Source organism: Crinia signifera, chromosome 12 (assembly GCF_055691185.1).
Source record: "Crinia signifera chromosome 12, ASM5569118v1, whole genome shotgun sequence".
Taxonomy (NCBI): Eukaryota; Metazoa; Chordata; class Amphibia; order Anura; family Myobatrachidae; genus Crinia; species Crinia signifera.
Genome location: NC_139228.1, coordinates 67,399,152 through 67,414,294, shown reverse-complemented (window position 1 = coordinate 67,414,294; position 15,143 = coordinate 67,399,152). Strand labels below are relative to the sequence as shown.

At 45.7% G+C, this 15,143-nt stretch overlaps 1 protein-coding gene across 9 annotated transcripts in view; it reads right to left on the bottom strand.

Annotated features, from left to right (window-relative positions):
* The window catches only part of GNG2 (G protein subunit gamma 2), a 73,627-nt gene that overhangs the window by 6,767 nt on the left and 51,717 nt on the right, over window positions 1-15,143 (bottom strand). For 5 of the 9 annotated variants that reach the window (XM_083167250.1, XM_083167251.1, XM_083167249.1 and 2 more), the window contains one exon: window positions 5,526-5,581. The exons of the other annotated variants lie outside the window; for them this stretch is intronic. The gene's annotated coding sequence lies outside the window, so the exon portion shown is untranslated. The remainder of the gene's footprint in view (window positions 1-5,525; window positions 5,582-15,143) is intronic. 9 annotated transcript variants of the gene reach the window in all.

Sequence of the window (15,143 nt, the reverse complement as noted above, 5' to 3'; positions counted from 1 at the left end):
CTTACCAGAGTCAGTAGTATATGAGACTCTAGTAGGGAGCTGGGCTACATTACTTATTGCCACCACGAGGCAACAGACCCTGCTGTAATCACCTCCTAAAAAAGGACAGTTGGAAGTGTCTTATATAATATAAATGTACTTTGCCGCTACTATATATGTCTAGTGCCCGTGAGTCTCTGAAACACTGCCATCTGATGGCAGAGTAAAACTACATCTATTTTTTACACATACACAAACACAGAAGGTAGCAGACTAGCTTTCGAAGCTTTTGCTTTGAGTGGGCTTTTATATATATTTATATAACGATATGGGATCGGGCACTCCCTTCAATATGGATCTAATGCTGTGGTGCCTTCCAAAGCCCTTTACAGGGATAACATACCAGTGAGGAGGGCGGCACTCAATCAGACTTCATTCCAGTATAGAATAACCTGTTTAATTCTATACTGGAATGAAGTCTGATTGAGTGCCGCCCTCCTCACTGGTATATTATATTATATATATATATATATATATATATATATATATGGTACTTGTTTCCTAGCACGGCCACAAAGATCTTGATCGTGGGCATCGTGAGGAAAAATCGGGGGCCATCGCATGCACTAAAAAATCGGGTGCGATGGTACCGACGCGATGCCCGCGATTTTCCCATAGGGAACAATGTTAAATACCTCAATTTAGCCGCGATGCCCCCGATTTCCCATAGGAATCAATGTTAAATGGCTGAATTTACCCAAATTATCATAGGGAACAATGGGAAATGGGCCAGAAAACCAAAAAAACACAGCTGAACACTGAAATGTCCCCCCAAAAGTAGTTGACGCCACCCCACGATCAACGCGAACCCGAAGCGTGGCGAGCACAGCGACCCCCCGAGGGGCGTCGGTATGCGTCCTCCGACCTTTTCATACCCCCACTATCCACGTCGGCATGGAGTTAAGAATAGAATAGTGTGGCGAGCGCAGCGAGCCACCGAGCTCGAAGCGTGGCGAGGGGACGCGGATACCTGTGAAGCCCGCGAAGGGACGCGTTTACCTGTGAAGGTATCTGCGTCCGCTCGCCACGCTTCGGGCTCGGTGGCTCGCTGCGCTCGCCACACTATTCTATTCTCAACTCCACGCCGACGTGGATAGTGGGGGTATGAAAAGGTCGGAGGACGCGTACCGCTGCGCTCGCCACGCTTCGGGTTGGCGTTGATCGTGGGGTGGCGTCAACTACTTTTGGGGGGACATTTCACTGTTCAGGGGTGTTTTTGGGGTTTTCTGGCCCATTTACCATTGTTCCCTATGATGATTTGGGTCAATTGAGCCATTTAACATTGATTCCTATGGGAAATCAGGGGCATCGCGAGTAAATTGAGGCATTTAACATTGTTCCCTATGGGGAAATCGGGGGCATCGCGTCGGTACCATTTAAGCCTTTTTTAGCCGCATACGACGCGACCGACGCGATATTGACTTTTTTCAATGCATTTCAAATGGGAAAATGACACCCGATGCCCGCGATTGTGGCCGTGCTATTACATCCTGTCCAGGTTTCCTAACTGATGTGATCAGGCTTGAGCTGATTAGCAGCACCTGTGCTCTCCTGATATAAGTGTTTCCAGGGCAGAGGGTCAGGGCTCCTGATGGTGGAATCGCTGCCCAGGTGATAGGCCAGAGGTGTGGGCTACGGTAGGGACCATAATGAGGAGTTTGTACTATGCTGTGATGCCTGTATGCTGCAATGCTGTAACCATCCTTGCCTATGCTGATTACCTGGTATGCTGTTTACCTGCTACAAAATAAAGACAGAGACTTCATCTTATCCAGTGTATGTGATTCCTTGTCACATTATATATACTCACACACACACACACACACACACAAACAAAGGAGAGAGAAAAGTAGGTGCATGTGTTCAGGGCCGGCGCCACCACTAGGCAGTGTTAGGCATTTGCCTGTGGGTGCCGGCCACAGGAGGGCGGTAGCGAGTTTGAATGAAGCAAGAAAACAGGTGCCCGCCGCTTGAGGAGCAGGAGAGCAGCTGTCTGCCCATTAAACATCCCAGCTGGGCTGGTCCATTGTGTTAATGAGGGAAATGTAAGTGGTGGCTGCACCCCCCCCCCCCCTCCTCGTGGAGCGGGCGCAAGTAGTAGCAAACCCCCCACCCACATGTGGAGCAGGTCAGCGGTAACTGTGGTCATTCTAGCACTCTGCGCCTTTAAAAACCCTGTGCAGTTCCTCTGTCCTGCCGGGGGTGTCGCTCTCTGCTCTGGTGTTTGTAGCACAGTCAGATCTGTATTTCAGCAGAGATACAGACCAAGCTGTGCTACAAACACCACAGCAGAAATCGACACCCCAGGCAGGACAGAGGAACCGCACTGATGGTGAAATGCGCAGGGTGCTAGAATGAACGCTAGGATTATCATGCAGTCTGTGACCAGTTTTGGGCAGTGATTATTCCCATTCATGTAGGGCAATGCGGTAACAAGTGCTATCATCAACAAAGATAAATAATCCCATTGATGTCATACTTCTTATGTGCCTTGGTGAGGTCACTAGTATCAGCGAATTGTTAGGTTTATTCTATAAAGCTGTAATCTCCAATTTCTGCATATTATGACCCAATTCACAACACAATATTAAATACCATTCTATATAAAATAGGGGTATATAGGACTATTAACCTGTTAGTTGGACACATTCAAATAAAACACCAAATTAACCCAGAAAGTAAAGTCCATTTATTAAAGAGGACCAGATACCTTTCTGGGCAGCGAATGACAGATAACAAGCCCCCTGGTATAATAAATCTCCTAGATACATATTTATAAAACAGAAATGGAAATATATTGTGACAATCCCCCTCCAATGAAATTGGGTCGCCCTAGCTGAAGGCAGCGAAGCACTCTCGCAACCCTTACAGTTGTGCCGCGGTCTCTCCCAGTCAGCCCTCTGCTAATTACCAGCTGTCAGACTGAGGCTTGCCATTGTTTGACACTGGTTCCGCGTGAGCTACAGTACCGATCAACACATTAGATCATTCAGCTCTGGAAATAACACATGGCCGTATCATTTGCGCCCTGAATGAAGAAAAGAAATCAGCATAGAATGTTCTCGCTCCCCGTTTCTGTGAATCATAATGGGCTCCAGATCCGAGACATGTATTGAACGCAAATTTGGGCAGATTCAGACCGAATTCGGCCCTGTTTTTGATGGTGGGGGTTCTGTGCATCTGCAAACGACTTTGGTGAGAATCACACTACATTCATATACGAATTATAGGGGGGGAGGGGGGGTTGTATTAATCCAATGCAACACAATCATATAAAGAGTTTCTGCTAAGATCAAATATAGCAAATGGTCTTTTGGGGGTTAAAGAGCTGGTAAACGTGCGGTATCCAAATGACAGGTCGACACCAATAGGTCAACACTAAATGGTCAACATGCAACAGGTTGACACAATCGACACTCAAAATGTCGACGTGGCAATAGTCAACGCATGAAAAGGTTGACATTGTTTCCAAACCCCAGTGAGCTGGCTCTCCGTAGAGTGTTAAGGTGCAAAAGTCGGTTGATCTGGTTTAACCCATTCACACCGGTTGTTCCGATGTCCAACCCAAGTAACTACAGTACCTGAGTTTGTTGGGTTGGGGATCAATAACGATTGGATTATTGATTGGATCCTTAACCCGTTCAGTGGTGGGTTTTTATTTAGGGAGCACTCCCCACTGGGTGAGTTTTGTAGGGGGAATGCTCCCTTAAAAAAAAAAAAAAAAAAAACAACACCATGCTGTCTCCCAAAGTTACAGTCCCGTCACAGACTGTAACACAACAGCCGGGGATGCGGGGAGAGGAGGAGGCGTGGCCGAGCAGCGCTGGAGCTAGCTGAGTTCAGTGATCAGCTCAGCGCCGCTGCCCGGCGCTAAGCAGTGGGCTTGCCAGTCTGGGCAGTGAAGCATAGCCTGGAAAATTCTCGGGATTACCACTGAAGGGGTTAATAATCGTTTTCTGGCCACAATGACATACAAAATCCCCCAAAAAACAAACTTTTTAACATTTTATTTTTAATTTAACCCTAATATAATGAGGTCAATGAATATGGTGATGGAACTGTATTTAAAAAAATGTTACAAGCTGATTGGTTGGTATGATTTCTCTCTCTCCCCAAGCTTTGATAAGGGCAATATTGGACTGGGTTGAAAATCAAGGGTCTATATTTAGAAGGGGAGGAGCTATGTCTGGAGCTGAGTGGGAGTGGCCAGGGACACGTGGGTGTGTACAACCCCTAAACTATAAGCCCCAATGACGAACTAAACAGAAATATTGCATTGTTTTAGAGGAGATATATTAAAGCTTGGATAGAGATAACATGGAGAGAGATAAAGTACTAGTCAATCAGCCCCTATCTCGGTTTTCAACCACAGCCAGTAAAATGGCAGTTTAGTAGCCGATTCACTGGTACCTACCAAACATCTGCAGGTTGGAAGTGTCCCCATTTTGACATCCAAAATTGGGTGTGGCCTCTTTCAACAGGAGTGCCTCTCCCACTAGCCACGCCCCATTTTCGCCAGACGCTGAGTGCAAGGGCAAGGGGTGTTGAACAGATCAGTGAGTGACAGGAGGACCCCTTAAGTGCCCCCACTGTCCCAGCAGAACAGTCCTAAAAAAAGGGACTGTCTGTGAAAATTGGGACAGTTAAGAGGTATGCTTTATCTGTCTATAAGGCTTAGTACATCTCCCCATTTACATATACAGTAGCAACTTCTTATAAGCAAAACAAGTTAATGTGACTTGAAGGATACTGCAGGGGGGGGGGGGGGGGATCTCTCCGCCAACTGCATAGTAAAGTCTGCAAAGTCAAACAGCTCAGATTTTGCTATAGTAACTTCCATATATACACACACATCTCAGTGCTGCAAGACGCCTTTAATATTGGATGAACCGGTGATCAAACACTCAGCTCCCTTATGCATCAGTCTCCTGTTCTATTGAAGGCTGCTGACACGTGGTATATCCCTCTGACGGTCGTTTCTCCGTCATCGGAACCCCCGACTGTCAGGAGCGACCTTGGTTCCTTCCACCGTTATTCTTTTACCTGATCACCCATTCACCATAACTTGTACGATTGAGGTACAGACCTCATGACATTATCTCATTGTACTACATTGGTTATAATCATTGTGATAACTTTACCTTTAGTGGTGTCTGTACTGTGCATCATCTCCTATATCAGTGATGGCTAACCTTGACACTCCAGCTGTTGTTGAACTACACATCCCAGCATGCCCTACATCAGTTTTAGCATGGGCAATACATTACGTCAAAATTTGTGACAAAAAAAAAAAACCTTTAAAAACTCATGCCGGTCTTTTGACTGCCGACCTTCCAACCCTGTCAACTTTAGCCATGTCAACCTATTTAATTTGTCAACCTAAGCCCTGTCGACCTTCAGTGATCGACGTACTGTATGTCGACCTTCATAGTGTCAACCATATAACCCATACCCGCTTGAATATGGTAACACAAAAAGAGTCTTACCAAAACGTGTCGGTATTCTTTCTTCCGTCACACTTTGCCGACACCTCTCGTCTTTTCTACGGAGAACAAGACAGCGTTACACAGAATACCAGGTGCTGTCAGTGATGTACAGTAACATTGGACGATGCCGAAGTGCCAGTTGGGGGTTTCCACATGAGCATTCTGTACGCTCTCTGCTGCTTCCTGTGACAACTCTCACGAGCAGGGCCCTGCACCTTCTTGTGTATCACCTTGCCCAATCCCCATCATCAGTGCACCCTGCTCAGAAACTCAGATCCAGCCGGCCTACCCTCCCAAGGCGCTGGATCACTGCCTGCTACGGTCACTTTGGGCCTGATTCACATCTGCAATTTTGCATACGGACAAAACCATGCTGCACTGCAGTGGGGCAGATGTGACATAACCTCCCCACCATTCCCATGTATTGTCTGTTGAAATAACTGTACGTTTTGTACATGACTGTAATTTCCCTGGACGGCGCTACAGACACTTTGTGGCTCCGTATAATTAACGCATAATAATTATAATAAGCTTGTGTTCATTGGAATGAGAAGCAGTCACTCAGAAATACTCAACGCATGATATTTCATTATCATTCCGCAATAAACCAGCTGTTCTAGTGATCAGGACTGCTGATAGGCTGGGAGACCTCGCCGCGGCCAGTCCCATGAGGCCCACAGCGCGAGCATCACCATGGGGTTGACCAATCAGGCAATAGGCGTCTGCAGAGGTAATATTCAGACTGTAGTCTGTGAGCGCAGCAGCACAGTCCAATCAGCCGTTAAGAGCCCATGTCCATTTAAATGGACATTATTAAAAAATGTTCTGCTTGTATTTCTGTATTGTGATGGCAGTTACCATTCAAGTCCCACTGTCCATTTAAGTTTCCGAAAATACTGAGATAATTAAACTTTCTATCGGCATATCTGTGTTGTGTCGCCTTTGTAGTTCCATTTAATTAACCAACACACTAATAACTAACTTTAACATAACTAGAAATAAACACACGGACAACTGTAAATGCCTTTTAAAATTGGTCAACCAATAAATTTATTTAAATGACTCAATTACGCCATGGTGGCAACAAGAAAGAACGGCCAGTCCCGCAGTGACATCACCCTTTATCACATCCACTCATGTCCATGACATGGTGAACTCCTATGGTTGGCCCACGCCAACCCAATCTAGGTATCCAGCTCTCCACCCAATACAGCGCACAGAAGCCGGCCAGAAAGCCAAACTCCGAATGCGATGTATCAGCTAGAGAGCGCACCCTACTCCTGCATTGTAACGTCCACTGCAACTGCCGTTCTTTCCCGCCCAATCAAAGGTTGACAAACCCAACCGGCAAAGAAAAGAAAAAAGTGTGGTTGGGACAAAAAAGTGACTTAGGGAAGGGAGGGTGGGCAAAAACCTGCTGAGGAAGAGGTAGGTTAAACTTGAGCAATGCCCTAAGATGTCCTCCTAGCTCCTCCCCCTATTCTACTCCCATCCCCTGTCCTATTCTGCCTAGCAACCCAACTTAACCCTTAACCTACCTGACTGGAACTACACCCACACTTCTGATGCCTAGAAGTTTATGCTCCTTCATGCAATCCTGCATTCACTCCTCTTTTCCGGCAGATACTAGAGTATCAAAATATTGCATGGGATCGAATCACAGTGTTTTGGTGTACGAGCTACAGTGCTTATGTACTAAAAACTAAAGTGACCAAACCATTATGGCCTCTACTTTGCCAGTGCCATTACTGGCATATATGGAAATCAGGTAATCGGTCAGAAAGGTTTAGGACATGTCTCCCCAACTTCTGCCGTAAGCATGAAATGAGGGTGTGTGGCATCGTGGCTAGGGGGCGTGGTCATGATCGTTGCACTTCCTGCAAAGCCATGCCCAGTATGCTTCGATATGCTGGCATGCCCCCTGTCCCTCTCTCCTGGGGAATTAAGACGCTGTGCGCATCTCCCCACTAAACCCCACCACGGGACAATGCTGATACTCTTGTGTCTCTGCCTGCACTTCTGCTGGCATTCTGACTGCATGGTCCTGCTGCTGCATAAGAGGGACAGCTAGTGTTGTCAGAGCACTCCAGCCAGGGGGCCCCATGGCAAAGGTTTGTTCTACGTCCTTCCCCCTTAATCTGGCTATGGTCAGGGGTGTAGATCCTAGGTGGACAGTAATTAAGTAGACAGTCTCTAGGTGGACCCCACAAGGAAGACACTCACAAGGTCGACATTTGAAAAGGTAAACAAAACCAATGATAGCAACAGGAATATCATAATGTTGGTCTTTAACCCCTTCCCGACATTTGACGTACATTTACGTCATGGCCGGGATGTACTTCCCGACACATGGCATAAATGTACGTCATGACTAGAGACGCAGTGACAGAGGGACGATGTCTGCTGTCCCTGACAGCAGACATGTCCCTGCATGCCCAGGGGGGGCTGCGATGCCGCCCCCCCGTCGGCGATCGCTGTGATTGGCTGTTCAGTGTGAACAGCCATTCACAGCGTTTTCCTGTGTTACCAGCGAATCAGACGCTCGGTAACACAGGTGTCAATCACCGCCGGGCGTCAGGGGGCATGACGATGACACCTCACCCCACCCTCACCCCACCTGCCCCCAAGGCTGTGATTGGTCCGTGGGACCCACGGACCAATCACAGCCAAGGCGCGACATTTAAACTAACGGTGACTGCGCTGCAGACGCCATTCCGGTCTGGAATAGCGTGCAGAGCGGTCACCGTGCCTATCTGCCGTGATACTGACCTGATCCTTGCTAATACTTACCTGATCCTTGCAAATACCTTACCTGATCACCTGATCACTGCTTGTAGCGTGCTGGACGCTTCCTGGATCTGACTTATTGGGACTTCCTGCTGCTGCTGCAGTGTGATAGAGAGATAGAGAGATAGAGAGAGAGATAGAGAGAGATAGAGAGATAGTGACAGAGAGAGCTATATTTTGTGTCTGCTACCCCCCCTTTTTGGGGGTGCAGGTTTTTTTTATATATAAATAACTGTCAGTGCTGCTGCTGCAGTGTCATAGAGTGATAGATAGTGATAGATAGTGATAGATAGTGAGAGATAGAGAGATAGAGAGATTTGTGTCTGCTACCCCCCCTTTTTGGGGGTGCAGGTTTTTTTTTATATATATATATAACTGTCAGTGCTGCTGCTGCAGTGTCATAGAGTGATAGATAGTGATAGATAGTGAGAGATAGAGAGATAGAGAGAGATAGTGACAGAGAGTGATAGAGAGTGTATATTTTGTGTCTGCTACCCCCCCTTTTTGGGGGTGCAGGTTTTTTTTTATACATATAACTGTCAGTGCTGCTGCTGCAGTGTCCTAGAGTGATAGATAGTGATAGATAGTGAGAGATAGAGAGAGATAGAGAGAGATAGTGACAGAGAGTGTATATTTTGTGTCTGCTACCCCCCCTTTTGTGCTGATCAGTATATCTGTGCTGATCAGCAACTTTTTGGGGGCGCAGTTTTTTTTTTTATATATATATATACCTGTCAGTTGCTGCCAGTTGCACTGTCAGTTGCACCAAAGGTTGTGCACCTGCTGCCCCTCACTGGTAATCAGTGTCGCATCACTGATCACCTTTTTTTTTTTTGAGGGTGCTGTGGGGTCTTTTTTTCATTTTTTTTTTACACACACTGTGATTTTGTGGGTGTCCTGTGGCCACTGTGCGCTGATCAGTGACGTACATCACTGATCAGCTTTTTTGGCACAGGGTTGATCTATTTTTTTTTTTGATCAAATTCCTGTTGCCTTTGAGCGCTGTTCAGTGACGGACGTTACTGACCAACATCTGTGCTCAATTTTTGGCGCAGGAGCTTTTTTTTTTTTTTTTTTAACCCCTTCAATTTTTTTTTTTTATTATTGGGATCAAATTCCTGTATAAAGTATTTTTTTTTTTCTGCACTACATACACACTACACACTACATACCCCCCGGGTTGAAATAAAGTTTGTACCCCCCCCTACACTATACACGTGTTGAAACATTTCACTACCAGTAACACAAAAATAAAAATGGCATCCCAAATGTCATCCCAAATGTCATCCCAGTCATCCAGAAGAATGTATTCAGCGGAGGAGGCATATGCCAAGCTTGCCTCTGACTCTGACACAGCCAGTGATGCAAGCGGGGAATTTGAAGGATTTGTCTTAAGCTCCTCTTCCTCCTCTGGTGATGAGGGACCCCCTCAAAGACGCCCCCGTAGAGCAGCTGAGACCCCCCCCCCAATAATTGATCTCGTATGGACCCCACCACCAGACAATTTTGAGCCCCAGGTTCCTGAGTTTTTGGCCATGCCAGGAATCCAATTTGATTCCACAGGTCTCAGAGAAATTGACTTTTTCAAATTATTTTTCTCTGATGATTTTATAAATTTAATGGTGGACCAAACTAATTTATATGCCCAGCAGTTTATTGCTCAAAACCCCACGTCATCATTTGCTAGGTGGACCCCTGTAGATGCAGTAGAGATGATGACGTTCTGGGGTTTGGTGTTTCATATGGGCATAGTAAAAAAGCCAGAAATTAGGCAATATTGGAGTACAGATGTTCTGTACAGCACCCCATTTTACCGTATGGCCATGCCCCGGGCTCGATTTGAGACGATCCTTAAATTTTTGCATTACAACGATAATGCACAGTGCCCTCCCAGAGATGATACCACCTTTGACCGGCTATTCAAAGTCAGGCCGGTCATTGATCATTTCAGTGCCAAATTTGCAGAGATGTACATCCCTGAAAAATTTATTTGTATTGACGAGTCCCTTATACATTTTAAAGGAAGGGTTACATTCCGCCAGTACCTTCCCAGTAAGAGGGCAAGGTATGGCATAAAAATGTATAAGCTGTGTGAAAGCACCTCAGGGTACACCCACATGTTTAGGGTATATGAAGGGAAGGATTCAAGAATTGAACCGCCAGAATGCCCCCCCTCCCTCGTAGGTGTTAGTGGAAAAATTGTCTGGGATTTAGTGCACCCCTTCCTGGATAAAGGTTATCACCTCTATGTGGATAACTTTTACACTAGCATCCCCCTGTTTAAGGCCCTTGGTTCAAGAGGTACAGCAGCTTGCGGTACTGTGCGCAAGAACCAAAGAGGCCTCCCAAAAACGCACATTGCCCAAGTAATGAGAAGGGGTGAAAGCAGGGGAATATGCACCGAAAATATGTTGTTGGTCAAATATAAGGACAAGAGGGATGTCCTTATACTGACAACAATTCACGGAGACAGTACCACCTCCGTCCCTGTACGAGGTACCAGTACCCACACCTCCAAACCTAATTGTATCCTGGATTACAATAAGTACATGGGCGGAGTGGATCTTTCAGATCAGGTACTGAAGCCGTACAGTGCCCTGCGGAAAACAAAAATCTGGTACAAGAAGCTGGCCGTGTATATCATCCAGATGGCACTGTAAAACGCTTACGTGCTATTCCGTTCTACCGGCCAGAGGGGGACATTTATGCACTTTCAAGAGGAAGTCATAAAGGGCCTAATATTTGGGAACCAGCAGGCAGAGGGCCCCAGTACTTCTAGTACTGGCCCCCGTATTGTACCAGGGCAGCATTTTCCTGATGAAATCCCCTCCACTGGAAAAAAGGGCAGGACACAAAAAAGGTGCAAAGTTTGCTATAAAAAGGGAATAAGAAAGCAAACTATTTTCCAGTGTGACACTTGCCCCGACAAACCCGGCCTATGTATAAAGGAGTGTTTTAAAATATACCACACATCTATGGATTATTAGGTTCATAATTTCACCGTGCTTCGGGGGTCTTGCTAATGCGACATAGCACCCACCAAAATTCCACCAGAATCTGAGCTGCAAAATCCAAAAATCACTCCTTCCCTTCTGAGTCCTGCCATGCACCCAACTGGTATTTTTCGGTCACATGTGAGGCATTGCCGTACTCGGGAGAAATTGGGGCACAGATTTTGGGGTGCTTTTTCTCCTTCATACCTTATGAAAATGAAAAATTTTGAGCCAGAACTGCATTTTTGTGTAAAAAAATGTAATTTTTCATTTTCACTGCCCAGTTGTACCAAAATTGGTGAAACCCCTGGGGGTTTGAAATGTACACTATACCCCTAGATGAATTCCCTGAGGGGTGTAGTTTGCAAAATGGGGTCACTTGTGGGGGGGTTCCACTGTATTGGTGCTTGGGGGGTCTTGCTAATGCGACATAGCACCCACCAACATTCCACCAGAATTTGTGCTGCAAAATCCAAATATCACTCCTTCCCTTCTGAGTCCTGCCACTTTTTGGTCACACATGAGGCATTGCCGTACTCGGGAGAAATTGGGGCACAGATTTTGGGGTGCTTTTTCTCCTTCATACCTTCTGAAAATGAAAAATTGAGCCAGAACTGCATTTTTGTGTAAAAAAATGTAATTTTTCATTTTCACTGCCCAGTTGTATCAAAATTGGTGAAACCCCTGGGGGTTTGAAATGTACACTATACCCCTAGATGAATTCCCTGAGGGGTGTAGTTTGCAAAATGGGGTCACTTGTGGGGGGGTTCCACTGTATTGGTGCTTTGGGGGTCTTGCTAAAGCGACATAGCACCCACCAACATTCCACCACCAAAAATCACTCCTTCCCTTCTGAGTCCTGCCATGCACCCAACTGGTATTTTTTGGTCACATATGAGGCATTGCCATACTCGGGAGAAATTGGGGCACAGATTCTGGGGTGCTTTTTCTCCTTCATACCTTATGAAAATGAAAAATTTTGAGCCAGAACTGCATTTTTGTGTAAAAAAATGTAATTTTTCATTTTCACTGCCCAGTTGTATCAAAATTGGTGAAACCCCTGGGGGTTTGAAATGTACACTATACCCCTAGATGAATTCCCTGAGGGGTGTAGTTTGCAAAATGGGGTCACTTGTGGGGGGGTTCCACTGTATTGGTGCTTGGGGGGTCTTGCTAATGCAACATAGCACCCACCAACATTCCACAAGAATCTGAGCTGCAAAATCCAAAAATCACTCCTTCCTTTCTGAGTCCTGCCATGCACCCAAATGGTATTTTTTGGTCACATGTGAGGCATTGCCGTACTCGGGAGAAATTGGGGCACAGATTTTGGGGTGCTTTGTCTCCTTCATTCCTTGTGAAAATGAAAAATTTTGAGCCAGAACTGCATTTTTGTGTAAAAAATGTAATTTTGCATTTGCACAGCCCAGTTGTATCAAAATTGGTGAAACCCCTGGAGGTTTGAAATGTACACTATACCCCTAGATGAATTCCCTGAGGGGTGTAGTTTGCAAAATGGGGTCACTTGTGGGGGGGTTCCACTGTATTGGTGCTTGGGGGGTCTTGCTAATGCGACATAGCACCCACCAAAATTCCACCAGAATCTGAGCTGCAAAATCCAAAAATCACTCCTTCCCTTCTGACTCCTGCCATGCACCCAAATGGTATTTTTTGGTCACATGTGAGGCATTGCCGTACTCGGGAGAAATTGGGGCACAGATTTTGGGGGGCTTTTTCTCCTTCATACCTTCTGAAAATGAAAAATTTTGAGCCAGAACTGCATTTTTGTGTAAAAAAATTTAATTTTTCATTTTCACTGCCCAGTTGTATCAAAATTGGTGAAACCCCTGGGGGTTTGAAATGTACACTATACCCCTAGATGAATTCCCTGAGGGGTTTAGTTTGCAAAATGGGGTCACTTGTGGGGGGGTTCCACTGTATTGGTGCTTTGGGGGTCTTGCTAATGCGACATAGCACCCACCAACATTCCACCACCAAAAATCACTCCTTCCCTTCTGAGTCCTGCCATGCACCCAACTGGTATTTTTTGGTCACATATGAGGCATTGCCATACTCGGGAGAAATTGGGGCACAGATTTTGGGGTGCTTTTTCTCCTTCATATCTTATGAAAATGAAAAATTTTGAGCCAGAACTGCATTTTTGTGTAAAAAAATGTAATTTTTCATTTTCACTGCCCAGTTGTATCAAAATTGGTGAAACCCCTGGGGGTTTGAAATGTACACTATACCCCTAGATGAATTCCCTGAGGGGTGTAGTTTGCAAAATGGGGTCACTTGTGGGGGGGTTCCACTGTATTGGTGCTTGGGGGGTCTTGCTAATGCAACATAGCACCCACCAACATTCCACCAGAATCTGAGCTGCAAAATCCAAAAATCACTCCTTCCTTTCTGAGTCCTGCCATGCACCCAAATGGTATTTTTTGGTCACATGTGAGGCATTGCCGTACTCGGGAGAAATTGGGGCACAGATTTTGGGGTGCTTTGTCTCCTTCATTCCTTGTGAAAATGAAAATTTTTGAGCCAGAACTGCATTTTTGTGTAAAAAATGTAATTTTGCATTTGCACAGCCCAGTTGTATCAAAATTGGTGAAACCCCTGGGGGTTTGAAATGTACACTATACCCCTAGATGAATTCCCTGAGGGGTGTAGTTTGCAAAATGGGGTCACTTGTGGGGGGGTTCCACTGTATTGGTGCTTGGGGGGTCTTGCTAATGCGACATAGCACCCACCAAAATTCCACCAGAATCTGAGCTGCAAAATCCAAAAATCACTCCTTCCCTTCTGAGTCCTGCCATGCACCCAAATGGTATTTTTTGGTCACATGTGAGGCATTGCCGTACTCGGGAGAAATTGGGGCACAGATTTTGGGGTGCTTTTTCTCCTTCATACCTTCTGAAAATGAAAAATTTTGAGCCAGAACTGCATTTTTGTGTAAAAAAATTTAATTTTTCATTTTCACTGCCCAGTTGTATCAAAATTGGTGAAACCCCTGGGGGTTTGAAATGTACACTATACCCCTAGATGAATTCCCTGAGGGGTGTAGTTTGCAAAATGGGGTCACTTGTGGGGGGGTTCCACTGTATTGGTGCTTTGGGGGTCTTGCTAATGCGACATAGCACCCACCAACATTCCACCACCAAAAATCACTCCTTCCCTTCTGAGTCCTGCCATGCACCCAACTGGTATTTTTTGGTCACATATGAGGCATTGCCATACTCGGGAGAAATTGGGGCACAGATTGTGGGGTGCTTTTTCTCCTTCATACCTTATGAAAATGAAAAATTTTGAGCCAGAACTGCATTTTTGTGTAAAAAAATGTAATTTTTCATTTTCACTGCCCAGTTGTATCAAAATTGGTGAAACCCCTGGGGGTTTGAAATGTACACTATACCCCTAGATGAATTCCCTGAGGGGTGTAGTTTGCAAAATGGGGTCACTTGTGGGGGAGTTCCACTGTATTGGTGCTTTGGGGGTCTTGCTAATGCGACATAGCACCCACCAACATTCCACCACCAAAAATCACTCCTTCCCTTCTGAGTCCTGCCATGCACCCAACTGGTATTTTTTGGTCACATATGAGGCATTGCCATACTCGGGAGAAATTGGGGCACAGATTGTGGGGTGCTTTTTCTCCTTCATACCTTATGAAAATGAAAAATTTTGAGCCAGAACTGCATTTTTGTGTAAAAAAATGTAATTTTTCATTTTCACTGCCCAGTTGTATCAAAATTGGTGAAACCCCTGGGGGTTTGAAATGTACACTATACCCCTAGATGAATTCCCTGAGGGGTGTAGTTTGCAAAATGGGGTCACTTGT